At 41.5% G+C, this 9,167-nt stretch overlaps 1 long non-coding RNA gene across 3 annotated transcripts in view; it reads right to left on the reverse strand.

The window, feature by feature from the left end:
* Positions 1–5,359: 5,359 nt before the first annotated feature.
* Positions 5,360–9,167, reverse strand: part of LOC132398559 (uncharacterized) — a 57,711-nt gene continuing 53,903 nt past the window's right edge. For all 3 annotated transcript variants that reach the window (XR_009513694.1, XR_009513693.1, XR_009513692.1), the window contains 2 exons: positions 7,976–8,143; positions 5,360–6,144 (listed from right to left, as the gene is read on the reverse strand). This is a non-coding gene — a long non-coding RNA (uncharacterized LOC132398559). The remainder of the gene's footprint in view (positions 6,145–7,975; positions 8,144–9,167) is intronic.

The raw sequence follows: 9,167 nt of genomic DNA on the forward strand, positions 1-9,167 counted from the left end.
CTGTTAGAAGCTCTGTTGACTGGGCTGCTCCATCCCTCAGCACCCGACCGGTTACGTTCTGAGGCCCCACAGCCTCAGTGGATTGATAGAGTGCCTGGTCCTTGGGGAGCAGAGTGGGGCCTTCCTCACTGGCATATCTTGAATAATATCTTACAATCTTGAATTCTATATCTGTATATAAACTATAAAGTAAGATATAATTTATATCTCATAATCTTGAAATACAAATAACGCTCACACTGCCAGAGAGCTTCACTCCCTCACTGACACAGGTAATCCAAATCCAAAAGCAGGATTTAATGCTCAGCGCTAACACTGAGTGAAAACACATGAAACAGAAATCCATAATTTAGCAATGTTAGATGATCACATGCTCCTTTTGTTAAATCTATTTCTAAAATAGTTTATTTTTATAAAGTATAAAATCTGAGGTTTAACCAGGCGCATTGAGGTATAGGATGGTCTAACTGTTAATTCATACACAGTATATATACATTTACCTTATAATACATTTTATTAAAGTTTTATCCTTCCTTTGAAAGTTAATAAGAAAATGATTGCAACTGTTTTTTCCTCTCTCTTGCAGCTCCCACTTTGTGTAAAGCTTTCAACTTCCAGAGCAGCATGCAGTGTTAGGGGGAGACATCAGCTGATGATGGCTGCATATCTGGCAGTTATTTCAGTTTCTTTCAGAAATCCCTTATTCAAAAATTGAGGCTGTCCTTACCATCCGTCACCAAGGAAAGCATAAGTGATGCAGCAAGAAATCTTGACAGTAAAAGGTGAAAGAAAATTAAAACAAAATTAAGAATAAGAATATTAATACAACTAACCTGCTACAGAGCGAAAACTTTGGTAGTGCTGTCTGACCATGCACAGAATTGGCCTAATTCTCTCCCACCTGTAGGAATGAGAATTATTAGTATTTACCTGAGAATTGCTGACCCAACTGCACTCAGAACCACACAGGAACTCCAATCCCTTCCGATAACAATCCGGTCCCTTTATAGTTTGCACATCAGTTCTATTTTACCTCTTTTTCTGAACTGTCGCAACCAAAACGATACTTTCCCCTTGTGTCTCATTGTTAACTGAAGAACACATTGAAAGCTCGGTACAGTCTTCTGTTACAATCAACCTTTAGGAAAATCTGAGAATATCAAGCCAAGGTTATTTGATCTCTGGAGATCAGAATGCCGAGCTTCTCCTTCAGATGGTCACTCAGTGCAGAATGAAATACCCTTCACTGCCGGAGATTCAGAGCTGGTTCTCCGAGTGGTGACATTTTGTTGTAGGAGTTATGGGCATGCTTGTTCTCCCTGCTGAGTATTGTCATCAGATCAGACCAGAGCCAGCATTTGTTGCCAGACAACTGACCCTTGACCCTATTGCACCATGATTTCCACTGTGATTAGACACAGGCCAGCTACAGATGGATACAGCTATGTGTGATTTTAATCTTGGCTCACCAGTATTGCCTTTAGCTCTGACTCCACTCTAACAGTGATCCGCTGGGTATTTAAATATTTCACAATGCAACACCGAAAGGAACGGATTAGATCAACACTGCGTCTTGACTCTAAATTGGACATAAATGATCCAATGGAAGTAGAGTTCTTAGAGTCATAGGGTTATAGAGGAGTACAGCATGGCCCTTTGGCCCATCTAGTCAATTCTGAACCATTTAAAGTACCTACTCTTATCAGCCTGCACCAGGACCACAGCTCTCCATATCCTTACCCATTCATGCTTCTCTTAAAGATTGAAATGGAACTCACATGCACTACATGCACTGACAATTCATTCCACACTCTCAAAATTTTCTGAGTGAAGAAGTTTCCCCTTATGTACTCCTTAAACATTTCACCTTTCACCCTTCGGTTGCAATCCCACCAAACCTCAGTGGAAAAAGCCTGTTTGTATTTACCCTATCTATACCACTCATAATTTTGTACAGCTCTGTCAAATCTCCTCTCAATCTCTTACATTCTGAGGAATAAAGTCCTAACCTATTCAATCTTTTCTTATTACACAGGTCCTCCAGGCCTCGCAACATTTCTGTAAATTTTCACTGCACTCTTTCAACCTTATTTACATTGTTGCTGTAAGTAGATGACCAAAATTGCACACGATACTTAAAATTACACTTCACTGTTGTTTCCTACAACTTCAACATAACATCCCATCTCCTGAACTCAATGCTTTGATTTATGAAGGCCAATGTGCCAAAAGCTTTCTTTATGACCCTGTCTACCTGTGACGCCACCTTCAATGAATTATGGTCCTGTATTCCCGGATCCCTTTGTTCTACCTCACTCCTCAGAGCCCCACCGTTCACTGTGTGAGACCTACCCTGGTTGGTCCTACCAAAGTGCAACATGTTTCACTTCCCTGCATTAGATTCCAACTGGCACTTTTCAGCCTATTTTTCCAGCTGATGCACATCCCTTTGCAAGCCATGATAGTCTTCCCTGCTGGCTACTACACCCACAGTCCAGTTAACTACAGACTCGAGGGGCCGAATGGTCTACTTCTGCACCTATTGTCTATTGTCTATTATCATTCAGTTCGTTGATACAGATGACAAACAACAACAGACCCAGCACTGATTCCTGCATCACAGGATTCCATCAGAGATGCAACCCTCTACTACCACTCTCTTGCTTCTCCCACAAAGACCATGCCTAATTCAATTTACCACCTCATCTTGAATACCCAGTGACTGAACCTTCTTGACCAACCTCCCAAAGTGAGACATTGTCAAGTTCCTTGCTGAAGTCCATATAGAGAACATCCACCGCCTTGTCTTTATCTTCTTTCCTATTAACTTTCTCAAAAACCTCTATAAGATTGGTAGACATGACCTACCGTACCATGCACAAAGCCATGCTGATTATCCTTAATCTGTCCATGTCTATCCAAAAGCGTATACATTTGTTCCCTTAGAATACCTTTGAATAACATTCCCACAACTGATGTCAGACTCACTGGCCTACAGTTCCCTGGTTTACATGTAGAGTCTTTTTTAAACAGCAGAGCAACATTGGCTATCCTCCAATCCTCTGATACCTCTCTTATTGCTAAGATGATTTAAATATCTCTGCTAGAGACCTGGCAGCTTCTGCACTTACCTCCCGTAGGGTCTGAGGGAACACCCTGGGGATTTATCCACCCTGATTTGCATCAGGATAGCAATACCTTCTCCTCTGTAATCTGTACAGGGTCCATGCAGTTGGTGCAGCTTTGCCTCACTCTGTAGACTCTGTATCTGTCTCCCGAGAAAATGCAGGTGTAAAATAATTATTTAAGATCACCCCCATCTGTTTGGCTCCACACATGGATTACCATTCTGTTCTTCCAGAGGACTAATTTTGTCCCTTGCAATCCTTTTGATCTTAATATATCTGTGGAATTCCTTCGGATTCTCCTTCACTTTGTCTGCTAGGGCAACTTCATGCCTTCCTTTAGCCCTCCTGATTTATTTCTTAAGTGTTCTTCCTGGTTTTAGATTATCTGCCTATTCTCTCATTGCTTTGTTGGTGGGAATTAGTCACAATACATCCTGAGTTACACCAGCAAAGGTGCTTCAAAAGTACTTTCAAACTACTTGGGTCATCTGAGGTGGTGAAAAGCTTTATAACTGAATATTTGGCTTCTCACATATCCTTGGTGAAGTTAATCATTTTAGATTTCAGTGGGTATATGAATTATAATTTGTCTATTTAGCTACAGTAGCAGTGTTTATATCTTTGATGAACTGCCTATATGTGCTTGGTTTTCTAGAGAACTAAGCACTACAATATGTGTTTAGCTGGATTTATCATTGTGAGACTCTGCCCCAGCAAGGAAGGCTTTCCAGACCAAGAGAAATGGGAGGGAACCTCCACGTGTGCAGGGTTCCTGAGTGGGAGGTGCCTCTACCCTCACTATGACTGTGGTCACAGATCTCTTTCACCACTGGTTATTTCTGATCAGTGGATGAATTGTGGTTGCAAAGGCCATGCAGGTCTTTTAGTGCCACAGGGTCAGATCAGAATGCCACCACTGACAGTAGTTTAACTGTGCAGCTGGGAGTTCACTGCAGGGTGAGGACAATCTATTCTCTGCTCCATAAGATTAAAAGAAAGTTCTACTGGTTTGTGACCACCTCTTGCTTCTTTCAAATCATTTCCTGACTATAATGATGATGCCCTTATCCATCACTGGTCCTCCTCCACACAGATCTTTAGTTGGTGAGTGAGACTGTCAGAGGACAACTAGTTTATGGATCTCACTGGAAGCCAAACATTGACACGGAGGGAAACTTCAGGCAAAACCACATTTTCACCAGATTGAGATACCACCATTTTCTAATCCGGTCTCGACAAATCTACAAGGGTCTTCATGCATAACTACATCTTGCAATTACATAGGTTTGAACTACCTACATGACTGGAATGAGTGAATAGGAATATAACACATAAGATTTAGGGCCAGTAATATAGAGCCTTAGGCCAAAGTCTGAGTATGTAAAATCAAATTCTGCCAGACCATTTTGAGACATTCCCATAAGCTGAAAATAAAATCTGCACATTAATAAACCTAATATTAATAAAAAAGATTAGTAGCCATTTGGATTATTGTGCAAATCTAACTGGTTCACTGATGCTTTTGAAAAAGTAATCCTTTATTCATAATTGCTTTTCGTAAATATAATTTAAACCCCAAACCAAAATGTTGAGCTGGACTCTCTGAAGTGATCTAGAAAGCAGCTTGTGCCAAACAGCCTGAATGAACAGCACATTGACTGCTCCCATGTGCCTCCCTGGACGATCAATGCTGGCCTTGCTGTGATAGTCACCTCACCAGAATCCATTTAAAAGTAGATTTAATAGCAGAACAAAGACTTCAGTGCTGTCATCTTTCACACTCTTGTCTGCGGTGCCCGGGGGGCTGTTCTGCAGTGAAGCAATTGAAGAGGAAGAAAGTGCTCCAGGTCTGGATAAGATTGTAATAAATTACCAAGTACAGATCGATGGATGTGTTCTGTAGCCTGCACCTGGCATAGTGAAATGGGAAGGTGAGAATACTGCAAAGAAATCTCTTACTACGTGATCCTAATTTAATAAAATAGTTATCAGTTTGGGATGGATTCCAATCCTCTTCAAATAATTGGTATCAACCTGACACCACACCACAAGTAAGGAAGAATCATGTAAGCATACTGGTTCCCTTCCTCAAATACAGCTCGCCCCCGAATTCTATCTCATGCATGCTTGTTCCATGCAGGCCATGATACCGTCCTTGTGATCACAAAAGAAATATTCTTCATAAAGACAAGGCTGAAAACTTTCATTCATCTTTATTGCTGTAAGAAATCTTCTTTGTTGTTCAGAGGACTAACATTTCTTCAAAACACATAAGATCCTCATGAAGCACGACAGAGAATAATGCAGTGCCTCCGCCTGTAGGAAATCTTGACCAAGGAGGGCATGATTACAAGAGAATGGACTGGTCACTTACAATAGAAGCACATCGGAAAATCTTACAGAGGGTGTCAAATATTGGCAATTTTCTACTCCAATATGTTGTAGCAACTAGATCACAGGAGGCACCTAAAAAAGGGAGACAGCTACAATCTTGAAAGATCAGGATCTTGAGAGCTCTGTATAACTCATACATAAGAGGCCTTGAGGCTTGTGCGGATCGGCCGTGATCATCTCAATGTGACGGCACATTCTGCTCCGATTCCCTTGCGTATTCAGTGCTACATCTCACTCCAATAAATGTCACGCAGTGGTGGATGGAATCTTCAGAGCTGAAGGAGAAGCATTCAGTCCATAACAACTGTATTCCAGAACTAAAGTTATTCACACCTCAGTAACTGAGCAGTAGTATGCAGATCACTCAGAGGCCTCATTGCAAGTCTTTGTTGACTCATTCACTGAAGCATACAACTATATGGACCTTACACTCAATATCCACAAGACCAACCCCTCTACCAACCTATCCCCATTACATCTCCCAGATTACCCAATCACTCTCCTATCAACCACCAACCCCCCACTCCACCATCTTGTGCAGGGGTCTGCCATTGCCATGTCGAAGTCCTAGGCCAGCTGAGAACCCACCAAACTGGAGTTCCTCTCTATCCTGAAGGATGACCTAATATAGGGAACAAAAAATATATATTCTTAGAGTTACAGATACAGCAAGAAAGCTGATAATAGACATTGATGGTTTCCTGTGCACAATTTAGAATATAAATTGTAATTTAAAAAAAACTAAATTAAAATGTTGTACACATATCACATAAAGAAATCTTCTGGCATTGAAAATTACCATTTGTCCTCTAGGATTTTCCTTGCATGGAACATGGGATTTGCCTTGAATTAAGTGACACAAATTTTTTAAAACTCCTCAGGAAAAGATCTTTTTCAACGCTCCTTGCTTAGAATAATAATTAACCCAAATTCGCTTCCCTGCAATATTCTGTTTAATTGATTCAGTTGAATTATGTTGTTGCTACTTTACAAGTTAGATAGTTGCAAATTTATGCATCACTTGTGAAATTACAATGCATAAATGCACAGTGCATCAGTAGGTATCTTGAAAAGAGAGTAGAGGGTACTTTTTCAAGTTTTATGAATAGAAGATATGTCTTTGTAGGAATGAATGAAAGAACAGGAGTGGGGAAAAGCAGATAAATATCAAACATCGCTAAGGCTTTCTTCTGTCACAAAGAATAGTCAGTGTCCCGAAGTGTCCAGCAAATATGTCTTTATGTCCAGGAGTCTTTTAGATAACTGAATGTAGTGAATATTGTGCCACAATCACTAGTGTGAGATAGTTGGAACTTGTGTGAGAATTACAGACAGTGTTCAAAATCAATGTAACTTCCAGTTGGGGAGTAATTATAATGAGGAATGTGGCTGAGATATTCAGTGAATCTTCTGTATCCATCTGCAGTGCAGAAAGGAGACCAAGCAAATAAATTCCGGGGGAAGAAAAACTTAAGAGTAAAAGCATGAACGAATTAAGATTAGTAAAGTGTAAGTAATGGATAGATTAAAAGGATTAAAAACTGACAAGCTCCCTGGACTTAATAGCATGAATACTAGTGTTTTATAATGAATAGTTGAGGATATAATGGATGCATTAGTGATTTCTAATTCCCTTGATGGTGGTGTTTGGAAGGTTGGAAAAGTAACTTCATGTTTAGAGAAAGGAGCAAGAGGAAAAAAAATCAAAAACAATGGACCAATTAGTCTGACATCACTGCTAAAAAAACATGGGAATACGTTGTCAGGGTTGTTGTAACAGAGCAATTAGAATGTGATTAGGCAGGAGTCAACATGGTTTAGTAAAAGGGAACTCACACTTGACTAATCTAATTGGAATTGTTGAGGATGCACTTAGCAGGATCAATGAGGGAAAAGAGTGGATGTGATATAACTAGATTTTCATAAGATTGTTGGATGACATAATGACTCACTGATTTGTTAGGGAATGGGGGATTGTTGCCTGAATTGTGTACACTTCCCAGAATCTCTGTCCACACTTCTCAGGCCCAGATGTATAACTGAAATCATGCTGAGCTGCGGAAGGCATAGCAAAAGTGCAGCAGTGACAAGGAAGACTTTCTGAAGTCCTGTTCCTGTCTTTGACAGAAAGTAAAGATGACCGTACAATTCTATTTTCTAACAGAGACACTTATAAGCTATTAATGTTGATGTAAATAATTGAAAAGAAAAACTATTTAGTAATTTATTCAAAAAAATTAAAGCTATGCTCACTAAAGCACATAGAATTGCACATAAATGATTCAAGTCATTAAAGTAAAATAATATGTATTAATATCTGCATTCTCCATTGAGATACAACTAAGATCTGAATGTCAATTCCCTACAGTGATGCATTCAAGACTGTAACTTTGCATGAAGTCCAGCGATGGAAAGGAGACAAGAGACAGTCGCATCTGTCACTTTGGACTTACCCCATTTCCATAGCCGTTTAGTGTAAAATTGAGTACCAATAACTCTCTTTGGAATTCCCAAACACACTGGGCATGATTTAACTTCACTTATTCATAGGAGCAGAATGAGGTCATCTGGCCCATCAGGTCTTCTCCGCCATTCAATCATGGCTGATCCTTATTCTGGATCTGTTCATGACAGGAACATGGAAGATAAGTATAAATGCCTTGTTATCATTTACTAGTGTGCCGCAGCGCTGAGTGTCGAGTTTGTGGTGAACTACATGTGCCTGTCTGGACGTGCCCCCTGCTGACTGCTCCTGTGGCTCCTCCCATGGACCCCTGTATAAAGGCGATCAAGGCCTGAGCCTGGCCTCTCAGTCTCCAGGATGTAGGGTGGTGGTCACTCACTGCTTGTTCTTTCTTCCAGTCAATAAAAGCCTATATCTCGCCTCATGTCTCCGAGAGTTATTGATGGTGCATCAATTCTATTGGCTGGAAGTTTTAAAACATGGAAAGTATTTTACATCCGGAAAAATTAGACTTGGACCCCCAAGTTCCAGAAGCAGCTCTTGCCTTTGAACTCTGGCTTGCATGCTTCCAATCATACTTGGAAGCGATTCCAGTGACTGAGCCTGCCACAATGTACAAAATCCTCCTATCCAGAGTAAGTCCGAAAGTAATCTCCCTTGTCAGAGACCTGCCGACCTACCAAGGGGCACTGGACGCCCCCAAAAGACAGTACCTGCGGCCGGTGAACACCGACTACGCAAGACATCGCTTAGCGACGTGGGGGAAGTGAGCCGACGAGTCGAGTGGGGAGTTTCTCCGAGCCCTACAGACACTCATGCAAGCTTGCGACTGCAGAGGACTGACGGCGGAACAACATGTGGAGCTGCTAGTACGAGACGCCTTTGTTACAGGGATCAGGAAGTCTGCCACTGGGACCCCTACCGGCTTGGCTGACGTCCCCGGGGCCAGTGCTGCTCCGGAAACATGTGAGGAGCAATAAATACTCCCCACTGGTCGAGAGGGTTCACCTTCTACATGTGAACCCCCAGTATGCCTACATGGTCTTACCTGATGGGCGGGAGGACACGGTCTCCGTCCGCGACCTGGCGTCTGCTGGAACAGCAGACCACTACCCCGAACACTCCACGGTAACTATGAACCCTGTACCCGAGGTGACACAGCGCACACCAGGCCCTACACA

The sequence above is a fragment of the Hypanus sabinus genome, chromosome 8, assembly GCF_030144855.1.
Source record: "Hypanus sabinus isolate sHypSab1 chromosome 8, sHypSab1.hap1, whole genome shotgun sequence".
In the NCBI taxonomy this organism is placed as follows: Eukaryota; Metazoa; Chordata; class Chondrichthyes; order Myliobatiformes; family Dasyatidae; genus Hypanus; species Hypanus sabinus.